Below are 14,863 nucleotides of genomic sequence, written 5' to 3'. Positions count from 1 at the left end.
ATTCTGATCTAGTGAAGCCATACGAGTGTCCAGTGTGTGGGAAAAGTTTCACTTACTGTTCTGACCTGGTGAAACATCAGAGGACTCACACAGGAGAGAAACCCTTTGAATGTCCTGATAGTGGGAAAAGTTTCACTCACCATTTTAACCCGGTGAGGCACCAGAGGAAACATACAGAAGAGAAACCATATAAATGACCTATAAGTAATGTAGGTTTACACACAGGAGAGAAAGGGTTTTTTTGGTTATCAAGCATTTCCCTCTCCACAGGATCCCTCCAAGCTTTGCCCTCTCCCATAGAGTCCTTATAGGCATTTCCCTCCTACCCAGGGTCCCCAGACAGTACACCTTTCCTTCCCCATAGAGTCCCCACAGGCTCTGGGGATCAGAAAATCTTTCATTTTTAATAATACATTGTGTAATGTAAGAACTATCAATAGCTTTTGGCCAGGAAAAAATCAAATAGCATCAGTGTTGCTATGAATGTTAAAGCAAAGCAAGGCAATGGAAACACAGCCAATAGATGAAATGGCCGTTATCACCATTCTTACTTTATTAAATCTGCATTAAAATGGCAGTGCAGAATGCCTCTTGTTGAAAGAAATTTCCCCAGTTCATTCCCAGCTGGGACACACTACCGAAGCTGAGAAGAAATGGATGCAGAAGCCAGCTGCCAGAAAATGGAATTCTTTTAATGTAGGAAGTCAAGAATCAAAAAGTGACACAGACCAAGCGTTCCTGGCTTGCAAGCAGAGTGGCATGATAAGTTTCTGGATTTTTATATCCATTTTCCCTTTGACGTTTGTGTGGTTTGATGAGATTTTGCTCCGAGTTCTGTCTTCCTGCCTTAATGGGTTAATTCTGTTCCTGGGGCTTTGTCTTTCTTATCCTGGGATTCTGCCAGGAAAGAGGGAAAGGGGAGTCTCAGGTGAGTTATTTTTGGTTGGTTTGAGTATTTTCAGGACCTGCGTCATAGTCCAGTTTTTCTGTTATTCCTTCGGCTGTAGCCCAGACTTTTAGTTTACTTTGTTATTTCTAGTAAGGAGCGTTAATGACTTTTGGCAGCACACCCAGACTTTCAATCAGCTCTGGCTGGGACTTTCGTTTTAGGCTTTCTTAAAGTGGAAGGGCTAGCTTGTGTCTCTTGGCACTGTTTTCTGATATTTCTGGTCCTGTGAGGTTTCTGGCACTGTCATTTTGGGGTGTACGTCTCACACTCTCTAAAAAGGTTAACTTGGTGTTCAATCAGCCTTGTGCTTTGGTGAAATATTCTGTTTTTCCTTTTTGTTTTTTTTTACATATATTTCTTTTGAAACATTTCTTCTACCATATACAGACAATCAACCCCTCTTCTTTAGACCCCATTTTCCAGGCCCTGCTGTATATTGTTCTCTGTGACCTAACAGAGACTTCAGTGCAGGCAGATTTACAGAAGCACATGGCCCTTAGCAGATATAAAATTTCCTCCTTCAGGAATGAATTGGCACTGTGGGTGCTCTTGGATGCAGCCCTGGCCAGCAGGAATGAAGCTGGCTCCCTTGGAGTGTCTGGCCTGATGGTGCTGCCGTGTCCTAAATCCTTGGGAGCTGTTCTGACCCAGGGTTAGCAGAAACAAGAAATAGACTCCTCACCAGCAAAAACCCTTCTTTATTTACCTCTTGTGAATTAATTGGATTCACCCACCGAAAGTCCAGGCAAAAGTCCTGCAAGGAGTTAACTGCAGCAGCAGACCTTATCAGTTCCTCAGGATAATTGCAAGGCCTTGAGCTCCCAGCCAAAAGGTTCTGGCAAGCAGTCTTTGTTGCATGAAACACAATGAGCAAAATCACCAGAAAAGGACTGTTGTCTCCTACAACAACCAGTCTCCTTTCCTTCTATTTATTCCCAGGGAGGAGCCATTCAGCGTTTGCTTCCTGAGTGGACTCCTTGTCCTCCTTTGTTCACCTCTCCTAAGTGCTCTGTGCATATGTGCATCTGGAACAGGCCTCCCCTGGCAGCTGGGGGGCCACAACAAGGAGCCACAGGAAATTGTTTATAGAGGCAGAATATTATATGTCCCAAAAGGAGAAATGGAGGAACATGCTTTTAAAGAAAGAAAGCAATCTTTTTTAATAGCCCCCAGCAGATATTTTGTGTTCATTAAGAAAGACTGGGCCAGCCTATTCACAAGTAAAAGACCTTCATCTCCAGTGATGGGGTTAAAATTTACATTTTGTACCACCCAAATTCTTCCCCCCCCCAAGTTTTTTATTCTTTATTTTTTTACAAACATATTGTTATGTGAACAGTGTGACACCGGAGTGTCTTACATTTTGGTACGAATAAAACAATATTCTTCATATTTAATACAATTGACAATCTTATATAGTTTTAGTAATAATACACCTATTTTGCTCAATATAATCTTTCATTATTTGATTATTAGATATTTAAGTATGTTATTTTTATGCCAATTTCCATATATTAAATGTCACTGTTTACTACAAATAAAATATTAATAATCATATTTGTTGTATTTACAGACTTATATAGTTCTAATAGTAATACACACATTTATATTAAATTATAATCTTCCATTGTTTATCCCCTCTCTAATTTTTAGTTATGCCACTGTTATATTTAAAAATATTCCTTCTAGTCACATTTTACTACAAATAAAATAATATCATATTTATGTTTGACAAGTTACATAATTCTAATACACATGTTTTTGTTAAATTCTAATCTTTTCTTATTAAATAGTTCAATATTTTAGTATGTTGCTTTTTTGCCGATCAAATTCTGAATATCATTCCTTTTACTACAAATAGAATGTTGGTAATCATATTTATTACATTTAACAAACTTATATTGTTCTACTAATAATACATATATTTATGTTAAGTTATAATCTTCCATTGTTTGATTATTCAATATTTCAATGTTATTTTTATACCCATCACCATATTATTTAAACATATTAAAGATTACCGTCATTAAAATTCTAGGTTCCTTTCTTGTTATTACTTCACCTTGTAATGTAAAAATGTATATTCCATTAGTCCCCCTTTCTCTAAGTTCCAACCCTATTTTAACTTATATCACTATTGTTTTTAAGAAATGTTCCCTTTTTTATCCATCATCTCTCGCCCACTTTAAAGCTTTAATTATTCATTTCTTAGCTTCTCCCATATTCCTCTCTTGGATCTTTATCTCTATCTGCTTCCACTTCTTGGCCAATCTTCTTAAACATTTCTTCCTTCTCTACCCTGTTCCATTGTCTAATTTTCAAGTTGTCTACTCTTGCCCCTATCTCTCTCTCAAAAAAGTCTTCCTGCAGTTCCAGTTCCAGTTTAACTTCCCTTAAAATACTCTCCCCTTGGTTTATTTCATCAATCATTATTATTTTTATTTTTATCTCCTTCTTGTCATTTCTTTTTGTTTGTTGTTTTGTCTGTTTTATTTTTTCAGCTGCTCTTTCAGTTAGCTCTTCCTCTTCCTGGGCATCATGGTTTCTCCTTGTCCTTTGTGTCATAATTTCCAACTCTTCATCTATACTCTGCATTTTGTTCATAATCTCCTCGCATCTTCTTGTCAAGGTGTCTTTAATACTCTGAGTTATCAACGTGATTTCTTCCCAAATTCCACTCATTTCTTCTTTTGTTTATTTTGTTTCTTTTTGTCCAATAATCCAACAACATTATATTCAAACCTAAAGTCACTTCTCAAAAAATTCAATGTCCAATGTCCAAGAGTCTTTATACCCCAAAATTAATTAGCCTGTAGTCCAAAAGTGGAAACTTCATAAATCCCTCTGCCAGTTCAGTCTTATATTGAAGCTTTCAGGGGTCATTTTAATAATAAAGTTCTTATTCTCACATTTAGATTTCCTACAGCCAAGTCTTTCCAGGATTTTGGGAATATGTTGTACCTTCTTTTGGTAGCAGGCGGCACTCTTCAATCACATTTCAATATTAACATTTTTATCCAATTTTATTGGAATACTCCAAAATATAAATATGGTTATGAATAGATCTAGCTATCTCATAAGTGCAAACATTTGCTGTGGGCTGTTGAGGAGGGTGGGGGCTATTAAGAGTGAGTCTGTTTCTTGCCTAAAAAACATGTTTCTCCATTTCTGATCCAGGGAAATATATCAGAGGCGTCCCTTTGCTGGCAAATCAAACTCGGAAACAAGGTTACTTGCTGCAGATTTTAATGTGGCCGCAGTCCGGCAGAACTGAGTTTGACAGATACAAAGTCAGCGCTGGGAGCTACTGCCAGCGTTGTAAATAGCTCTGAATTAACATAGGCATGCCCATGGCCCAGTCCACCCCCACAGCCATCATCCGGCTGTGTATATTCCTCCTCCTGGGTCTTCCTGGCTACCATGGCGCAGGCGCAGCCATTAGGAACCACAGAAGCTATGAAACGGCGGTTCACAGTCCTCCGCCCTTCCGCTGTGCCACCATCACCACCAATCAGCTGATGGAAAAGGGCCTGCTGGCCAAAGGAGCAAGAAGCCGTTGGGAGCACCTGGGATGTCAGGTGCTGAAGCCACGATACTCCAGCAGCCGTCATGCCACCCCCACAGCAGTTTCCCCATACCCCCCAGGTATGGCAAGCCAGGGCTTGACAACATAATATTCTGCTTTTTTTAATATTTCCTAAAATATTTCATTCTTCTAGGAGAGGGTGGGTGCTAACTTCCTACACCTATAAAGATCCATCCACTCATTCAGCCAGTCGGTCAGCTGCCCTGGAACCACAGGGCTGGTTCAGCTCATCAATAAATGGATCTCCTTTCTTAAACAGCCTCCATTTTATTCCCAGCTTGGAACTGGAACTGGATTTTTCTTCTAACAGGATGTAGAGCAGTTTTGTTCTCCACTGAGAGCCATGCTAAAAAAAAAAGATCACAAATCTCTAGATCAGCTTTTTACAAAGTAGCATCCTCCAAGGGCTTTGCCCAAGGTGTCTGCCTCGGAATAATCGAGGTGGAAATCTAGCTCCTCTGGAAATTGAGGAGGTTGCTCAGAGCAATTCTTTAGGGTGTGCAAGAATGAAGATAAAAATATATGCAGGAAGTTAGCACCCACCTCTCTCCTAGAAGACTGAAATATTTCAGGAAATATTAAAAAGGCAGAATATTATATTTCCCTGAATGAGAAATGGAGAAACATGTTTTTAAGCAGGAAATGGACTCACTATTAATAGCCTCTATCATCCTCAACAACCCAAAGCAGAGGTCCTCACTTAAGAGATAAAGAGATTGCTAGGTCTATTCATAGGCAAATGCTCTCACCCAAGATCCAACAAAGGTAGGATTAGCCCTCTACCCATCTAGCAACAGAACTCTCCACATGGCAGCTGGGAAGATTACATCACACAGCAAGGCTCAACCAAGCCTGGGACTCAGGACAGCCTACAGATTGCCCCTCAAGCTCAAATTCAAAAGCTCAGAGAGAGTATAAAACTCAGGCACTCTCAATATCTCTTCCCTTTTTTTTTCTTCACCCAACATTTTCAAGCCTGTGATCCTGTCCACCATTAAACCTTCTTTTCAAGCAACTTCCATGAATCCAGTCTCTTTTTCCCCACTTGGAACTGAGCCCAGAAAGATATTTCTTCCAACAAATGCTGCAGGTAATCCTCGACATACAACCATAATTGAGCTGGGCTGACACAGAAAGGGGGGGGGGTATTCTGCAAAGCTCCTGAGAGTAGGACGAGAAGGAACAGAGGGAGACATATCAGAAAGGGATCAAGGAGAAACTTCCTATCAGTGGGAACAATTGATCAGTGGAATGGCTTGGCTCCAGAAGTTGTGGGTGCTCCATCACCCGTGTTTTTTAAGAGGCGACTGGGGAGCCATTTGTCCGGAACAGTATAGGGTCCCTGCATGGAGAATTGGTCCCTTCCAACTCTTATTCTGTAATTCTTTAATAACTTTATGAACGTTTAAGGCTCAGCCTGTAGCTAATCTTCCCAAGTTAAGTAGGGTCACGTTTCACTAGTTCACTCGCATCGGCTGCCAGGAGTGGAAACTGACTTGATGGCGTGGAATCGGAGAAAACGTCTTGCAAACGCCTTAACAGGTAGAGACGGGACGAGCCTGTTTTACCGCCTCCTATCGGGAGATGGCGGTCAGATGGGCAACATCAGCGCCTAGGAAGCCGTCGCTACAGAGGCATCTGGGGCTGAGCCTTAAGGAGTTAAAACCATCAAGTACTGCATTGCTAGAGGGGAGGGGAGGGAAGGGCTGGATCTACCGGATCGCTCACGGGAGGAAGGTGGTGCGCCGAGTGGCTTCTCTGCTCTTCCAAGAGCCGAAGCAGCAGCTGGTGGGTGAGTGGAGGGCAGGTCGGAGGAGAGGCTGGGAGCAGGAAAGGCTGCTTGATTTCCTCCGCTGCGTGGAAGCAGAGAAGCAACCGGAACATAGAATAGAATATAGAAAAACGGAGTTGGATGGGACCTTGGCGGTCATGTAGTCCAACCCTCTGCTCAAGCAAGAGAACTTGGACCATTTCAGACAAATGGCCGTCCAGTATCTTCTTCAGAGCCTCCAGTGAGAAGCACCCACAATTTGGGCAGGGAAGCCCTTCCTTCCACTGGTCTCTGTCAGGAAATTTCTTCTGGTTTCTAGGATGCTTCTCTCCTTCATTGCTTTCCATCCATTACTTCTTGCCTTGCCTTCTGGTGCTTTGGAGAAGAAGTTAATCTTCTCTTCTTTGTGGCAGCACCTCAAATATTGGAACAGGTCACCTCTAATCCTTCTGTTCACCAGACTAGACCTACCCAATTCCTACAACTGTTCTTCACATGTTTTCGCCTCAAGCCCCCAGTCATGTTTCTTCCTCTTTCATTTCTTCTTTAGGCATCGTTTTATCAATTAAAGCCCCCACATCTCTAAAATTAGCACGGAAGGTTTGACTGTAACCATTTTGGGTTTTGGGATAGCTTTCAGGCTGAAAACACATGGATTCTCCACATATATACATACTTGTAGGAGTGTCTATTTGTACTTCTCTCTGTATGCATCTATCTAAATTGTATAATCCATTCCCAGGACTTCTAGATATATTTCATAATAACCCTTTGCAGTGTTAAGAATTTGTTTTTAACCAAATATTTTATTAATTCATCAAAATGTAAAATACGGAAGTACAAAGAAGAAATAAAAATAATGGAAAAATGGAGGGAGAGAGGAAAGTGTAGGGGAAAGGGGAAAGGAAAAAGAAAAGCATTGTCTTCTGACTCTTGGTGCAGTAGAATAATAATATAAAACCTCAACTGTTTACTTTTATCTGATAATATGAACTAGCTACTTGTATAACAACAAACGTATTTAATCAACAAAACCCAAAATCAAACTTTCATTTTTTTCTATCTCAGGAACAAAGTCCAAAAGTGGTTTCCATGTAGAAACAAAATTAATCCTGTTCTTTTCTTTAATCAAAGCAGTAAGTTTAGCCATCTCTGCTAACCATCAGGTTTTGCAGCCATTCATCCATTGTAGGAATGAAAATATCCTTCCATTTTTGTGCATATAGCATTCTTTTTTTTTTATTGAAAAAGTTTTAAGCAAGAAAAAACACAATTTTCCCACAACCCTCCCACCCATCCCCCCTCCCCCTCCCCGACTTCCCAGAGCAGAACACAAGGTATTTCAGTTAACTTTTTAACAATAAACTAAATTGCTTAACTATCCATTAAACTAACATCCCCTCTTTAAAAAAATTCTTAACCCCCCCATAGATAAAATCATGCTTCTTGGATATAATACTTCTGAAATCACTCATGTAACGCTTATACCATTAAAGATTCATTCATAAGCTATTTGATATTTTTTAGTCTGATACTTATTTTGAATATAATCAATCCATCTTCTCCAATCCAATATATATCTTTCTTGTGTATGATCCTTCAAGTATGCTGAGATTTTAGCCATTTCAGCTAAATTAGTTACTTTCAGTATCCAAGCATCAATAGTAGGCAAAAAGTCCTTCTTCCAATGTTGTGCTATCAACAATCTTGCTGCTGTTATTAAATTCAAGATCAGTTTAGTCTCTACAACTGTACAGTCCGTAGTTATACCCAGTAGAAACAAGTGTGGAGTAAATTTCAATCTTTTTTAAAAAATATTCTGCATCACCCACCAAATCTTTATCCAGAATGCTTTGATTTTTTTACAAGTCCACCATATATGATAATAAGTTGCATCATCACAATCACCAACATTTAGCTTGCACATTAGGATACATACATGATAGTTTTTTGGGATCTAAGTGCATTCTATAAAACATTTTATAAAAGTTTTCTCTTAAATTTTGTGCTTGTGTAAATTTCACATTTCTAATCCAAATCTTTTCCCAAATCTCCATCATCACTGGCTCTTGAAAATTTTGTGCCCATTTCATCATGCAATCTTTAACCAGTTCCGTCTCTGAATCTATTTCCAATAAAGCATTATACAACCTTTTGATATGCATTTGTTTTTGATCTCTAATTTGTTTTACCAAATTTTCCTCATTTTGCACAAAACCATCTCTGCTAACCATCAGATTTTGCAGCCATTCATCCATTGTGGGAATGAAAATATCCTTCCATTTTTGTGCATATGGCATTCTTGATGCCAACAACACATATAACATCAAAGTTTCAATTTTTTCAATTTCTTTATCTACTAAAAGAAAACTTTCTGGTTTTATCATTATATTCTCTATAAGAAACTTCTGTATTAAGATGTGAATCTTAATAGAATATTTCTTTGTCACACGTCCACCATAAATGATAACATTTCTTATTTATCTTTCCAACATTCAAGGTGCCTTATACATTCTTGAGAACTTCTTCAATGGTAGATCCCAATATCATAAAACCATTTGGTATAGAGCTTCCTCCCTGAGCAGGAGGTAGGACTAGAAGACCTCCAAGGTCCCTTCCAACTCTGTAATTCTGTTATATTCTTCCAGTCTTCAAGCATTATATTAAATCCAAAGTTCTTTGCCCACTGAATCTTACAATGCTCTACATCAGTGGTTCTCACCCTTCCTAATGCCGCAACCCTTTAATACAGTTCCTCATGTTGTGGTGACCCCCAACCAGGGGTGGGTTCTAAATTGTTTTACTACCGGTTCTGTGGGTGTGGCTTATTTTGTGGGCATGGGTTGGAGGTCATGTGACTGGGTGGGCGTGGCTATTTGTATAGGGACTAAGAGGGCTGAAAAAAGTCATTTCTGACAGGTCCTCGCACTTTTGACTGGTCCTCACACTTATGACCATCCTCACATTTATGCCTGTGCAGCATTCTTAACAACCATGTCACTCATTTCACAACTGCTTCTCTTCAACATGGTGATAAGATAGGGCAAAAAACGTAAAATGTGAGGACAGTCGTAAATTCGAGGACTGGTCAAAAGTACGAGGACCAGTCAAAAATAACTTTTTCAGCCCTCTGAGTAGTCCATATCCATAAAAGGATATAGCAATAGAAAGGGATGAAGGAAGGGAAGGGAAATTAGAGTAGGAGTGAGGGTAAGAGAGGGAGGAAGAGAGGAGGAGAAAGAGAAAGGAAGAAGGAAAAAAAAGACAGAGGTGGTAGGTTTGAGGAGAAAGATTGCTGTACAATAAAAAAGATGAAAGGGAAGAAAGCCAACCCCAAAAAATATAAAGATATTAAGATAAAGAATGAATTGTTAAAGAATAAAAGAGAACAAATAGCAATAAATGGCAATAATTAGAAACACACATACAAACATACAACGTATTTTCTTTGAACAGAGTATTTGGCCGGTTCACAAATTTAAACAGTTGTAGGAGGTTAGCACCCACCCCTTTCCTAGAAGAATGAAATATTTTGGGAAATATTAAAAAGGCAGAATATTATATTTCCCTGGATGAGAAATGGAGAAGCATATTTTACAGACAAAGCAGCTCCCACCTTCCTGCCCCCCACCCTTTGTTAATGGGCCAGAGACAGAAAGTCAATCCTTTGTCAAAGGACATTTGCAACACAATAGCAACAAAAACTAACACAATGGGCCCCATATAGCAACCGAAACTCACCACACGTGACCTGGGAAGCATGTGACCTGGGAAGCACATGTGACCATCAGCCAGCAAGGCTAGCTAAGACCCCCTCGTGGCCTCACTGAATACCCCTGCAAGGTCTTGGTACTCCCTTGGGATCTGGTTTGCGTTACAAGCGGTGGTGGGTGCGGCTGCCAATTGCTTTGCTGCACCTTCTGGGAGGGACCCTTGTGTTGGTGGCGTTTTCTTCTGTAGTGGAGGGCTGCTTTGGGGTTTCAGCGTGGGAGGGAATTCTTCTGGTCGGGGCAGCAGGGGTTGGGGCCCCTTTGCTATTCCCAGTCTGCGGGTTCCCTCTTGCCACCAAATGATTGGGCCCCATTTGTCGAGCCACGAGAGTCCCAATATGACTGGTTCTGTCATCTTGGGGGCTATTATGAAGCGGATCGTCTCCCAGTGATCTGCGAGTTCTAGTCTCACGGGTTCAGTCAAGTGTGTGGCGTACGCTCCTCCCACTAGGGACCCATCAACTTGCTCGAAGCGAATTGGTTGTTTGAGCTGTTTAGCTCGGATTCCCAATTTTAGAACTGTGGGTAGGTTGATTAGGCACCGTGTGCTACCCGAGTCTATTAGGGCTTGGAAAGTCTCTTGGGCCCCTGTTTTGGGGGCTGTTAGGCGTATGGGGAAAAGAAAAGGATGGACGGGTCCACTCACCATCAGGTCATCCTCGCCTTCGTCCTCAGTGTCATAGGGTTCGGGGGACTGATCTCCCTCATCTGGGATTCCTCTGGTTTCGGTCAGATGAGCGAAAAACTCCGGGATTTGGGGAGCTTCCCGCGGTACATGGGTGACGCGCTTGGGCCCTCGTTCCGGTCGTGCTTTGGGCGGTGGAGCTGGTCCCGGTCTAGGCGTTCCACATCTTGCTGCTATGTGGCCGCTTCCTCCACATCTGTAGCATTTCAGTGGGCTCCGTGGGGCAGTTGGTCTGTAGGAGGGCTGTGACGTTGGGGTTTCTCGTCTGTTGAGTGGCCCCTGGTCTGGTCGGCCTCTCTCCTTTCCCTCTGGTGGTTTTGACGTGTCACTCGCCCGCAGCCCTCTGTCGACTTTTATCGCTACCCGGAACCATTCAGCGAGTCGGTTTGGGATGTCACGATAGGCAGTCACTTGGAAAATTCTTTTATCTAGGCTTGTTCTAAAAAAATACACCAGCAATCACTCTGGTAGGGGAGGCAGTGTCCCAATGACTCTCCTGAATTCACGGATATGCTCTCTGATAGGCTTCCCCCTCTGCATTAGGTTTCTGAGCTCGTCTTCCACATAGGGGTCCTCCTCCTCCTCCTCATAATGGGCTCTCAATAGTTGCAAGAACCCATCCGCATCTTGTAGCTGGGGGCCCCTGTTTTTGTAGAGTGATGCTGACCACCTCTTTGCTTCTCCCTCCAGCCCTTCCGAGATAGCATTCACTAGGGCTCTGGGGAAAGGGTAGAGGTGTCCGAACCGCTCTATGTATATCTCAGCTGAATCGAGGAATTGGGCGAGGTTGTCTGGATCACCATCGAACTTCCCTCTGAACTGGGGTGGCTCCTCCCTCTCTGCCCTCTCCTCTCTGTGCTGAGCTCTGGAGGGCCGGCCTTGGTGTTGATAGTCCTCTGCCTCATCTCTCATCCTGGGGTAGGGAGGTGCTGCCTTGTCTGAGCTTCGCTGCCATTCCCATCCCCAGCTCGCCCTTCCCAATTCACTTAGGGGTTTTTCTTTATCTTTTACATTTGCAAAAGGAAATTCCGCCTCTAAGGCTTTTGGCACAGTCCCCGGGTACTTATCTGGCTCACGTTTCTTTGCTTGAAGTTCTGCGGGGAGGGAAGGCGGAGAAAGTTGAACCTTTGTATTTTCCAAGTTGGCTGGAATCATGACCGCTTCTGCTCCTCCCGTTTCTTGAAGCAGGCTTTCCTCCGAGAGCTTGGCTTCAGCCATAGTCCGTCCGACCAGATGTCTGGGAGGGAACGGGATGATTTAAACTCAGCCAGCCTGGATTTGGAGGAGAGTTTGGCTGTCTGTCAGGTTTCGGTGCTATCTTAAATAAACTTCATTCTCAAGCGCAAAGTCTCTAATGAATCACTTTTATTTTACGAATAGCAGAATCCGACATTCCTGATTCAAGTTGCAGCCAAACTGGCCCCTCCTTCCAACCCCCTCCTCTTCCGCTCTCCAACCCCAATGTCCCATTGGCCATCATGCAGATCCATCTCTACATCCCGGCACGTTCTTTTCACAGGAATGTGGCCCCCACCCTCGTCACCCAGGAAACACTATCTGTAACATACAAAAAACTAGGTAAAAGTTCATCTCAGCAATAAATCAAACTTCTGCTCTCTGCTTAATCTCGTTCATGTCAGCGTTGGAAGAGAGCCTAATTTGGAACGCTGACAGCGGGCCAAACAAGCACCGCTGGTCACGGTGAGTGATGGCAAAGCTGCCGCCAAAACTGCCACCAGTGGCAGTGGTGGCTGCACTGCCACAGCCACAGCCACCGAACTTAATAACAATAATGGCAGTGGCGGCATGAATTGCAACCCTCTGGCCAGAAACACACCGAAGAAAGACAAATAGCATGTTTGATAAACCATTTATCTGAATTACAGAGATTCTACCCAATAATCACAGTATGAAGAATATGTGATTGACCCAAGTCAACAAGTGTATTTTTGTATAAAGTGTATAAAGTGTATTTTTATTTGAATGTATATTTGAACTTGGAACTCATTAATCTTCAATGTGTCAAATGAATCATAATTAACATTAGAAACTATTTCAGCATTATGGCATGTTTGCTTTTTATTTGTAATGTATACCTTTTTCACATCTTCTGTAACCATTTTATAAAGAAACAATTTTAAACTTACACTTTTATTTAAATTTTACAGATGAAGAAGATACCAATAAGAGCACTCCGGACAACTGAGAATTACCAGCAACTTTGAAATTGAAAGCAAATTGAGCCCTCAGAAAAGCACACAATTCTTCTCTTTCCCCAGTTGGTGAGAGACAAAGGGGAGAAAATCAAGAAGAGATTTCAAACTGGAAAAGTAGAGTATGCAGAACTCAACAATAGATTACGTGAAAAGGTCAAAGGAGATTATTTTTTTCCATTCAGAGAAAGAGGGAAATATCTAGAGGTGAGTGAGGAGAAAAAAGATAATTGGATAGCCACAAAAGGTAGACAGTAATGCAAGCCTTGCCCTGTGAGGAAGAAAACAGTAGCTTGAATCAAAGCTCCATGCAACAAAAGATCACATATTTTTGACTTCTTCAAGAACATCAGTGGTGGAAAAGCTCCATAGATGTGCCTATTGTGGGAAAAGCACGCATAGCAAATCACAGATTATGAATAACAGGATCCATGCTGGAGAAAAGCCATACAAATTATCCGAATGTGGGAAACGATTTAGTTAGATTATTCATGAAAGGACCCACACAGGAGAGAAGCCCTATAGCTGCTCCCAATGCAGTATTCCAATCTGGTGGTACAGTAGAAGATGCCCACAGGAAAGAAATCGTATGACTGTACTGATTGTGGGAAAAGTTTCGTTGCAAATTCCCACCTGGTGATACACCAGAGGACTCACACAGGAGAGAAACCCTTTGAATGTCCTGATTGTGGGAAAAGTTTCAGTCAGAATTCCAATTTAGTTCAACACCAGAGGACTCACACAGGAGAGAAACCCTTTGAATGTCCTGATTGTGGGAAAAGTTTCATTGCAAATTCCCACCTGTTGGATCACCAGAGGACTCACACAGGAGAAAAACCCTTTGAATGTCCTGATTGTGGGAAAGGTTTCAGTCAGAATTCAAGCCTGCTGATTCATCAGAGGACTCACACAGGAGAGAAACCCTTTGAATGTTCTGATTGTGGCAAACGTTTCAGTTTGAATTCCAATCTGGTTCAACACCAGAGGACTCACACAGGAGAGAAACCCTTTGAATGTTCTGATTGTGGCAAACATTTCAGTTTGAATTCCCATTTGATTCAACACCAGAGGACTCACACAGGAGAGAAACCCTTTGAATGTCCTGATTGTGGGAAAAGTTTCAGTCACAATTCCAATTTAGTTCAACACCAGAGGACTCACACAGGAGAGAAACCCTTTGAATGTCCTGTTTGTGGGAAACGATTCAGTCAGAATTCCGGCCTGGTGAAACACCAGAGGATTCACATGGGAGAAACCCTTTGATCATCCTGATTGTGGGAAAAGTTTCTGTCATAGGTCCAGCTTGTTGATACACCAAAGGACTCACACAGGGGAGAAACCCTTTGAATGTCCGGTTTGTGGGAAAAAATTGTGAGAATTCCAAACTGGTGAAACACCAGAGGACTCACACAAGAGAAACAATATGAATGTCGAGATTGTGGAAAAAATTTCAGTCGGAATTCTGATCTACTGATACACCAGAGGAGTTATACAGGAGTGAAGCCATACGAGTGACCAGAGTGTGTGAAAAGTTTCACTTACTGTTCTGACCTGGTGAAACACCAGAGGGCTCACACAGGAGAAAAACCATATGGATGTCCACACTGTGGGAAAAAATTCAGTCAGAATTTCAACCTGGTGTGACACTAGAGGATGCACACAGGAAAGAAATCATATTACTGTCCTGATTGTGGGAAACGTTTCATTGCAAATTCCCACCTTGTGATACACCAGAGGACTCACACGGGAGAGAAACCCTTTGAATGTCCTGATTGTGGGAAAGATTTCACTCAGAATTATACAGGAGAGAAACTGTTACGATATTTTCAGGATCAGACTCAATAAATAATTAGAGAATCAGATATTCAAATATATCTCTGTTTATTTAC

At 41.8% G+C, this 14,863-nt stretch overlaps 1 pseudogene; it reads left to right on the top strand.

Moving 5' to 3' along the window:
* Window positions 1-6,268: 6,268 nt before the first annotated feature.
* On the top strand, window positions 6,269-14,819 carry LOC139310036 (zinc finger protein 84-like; annotated as a pseudogene).
* Window positions 14,820-14,863: the final 44 nt, after the last annotated feature.

Source organism: Pituophis catenifer, unplaced genomic scaffold (genome assembly GCF_029215685.1).
Source record: "Pituophis catenifer annectens isolate HBS135680 unplaced genomic scaffold, rPitCat1.0.hap2 SCAF_2, whole genome shotgun sequence".
In the NCBI taxonomy this organism is placed as follows: Eukaryota; Metazoa; Chordata; class Lepidosauria; order Squamata; family Colubridae; genus Pituophis; species Pituophis catenifer.
Note: the sequence above shows the minus strand (reverse complement) of the source record. Positions and strands in the feature narration are given on the sequence as shown.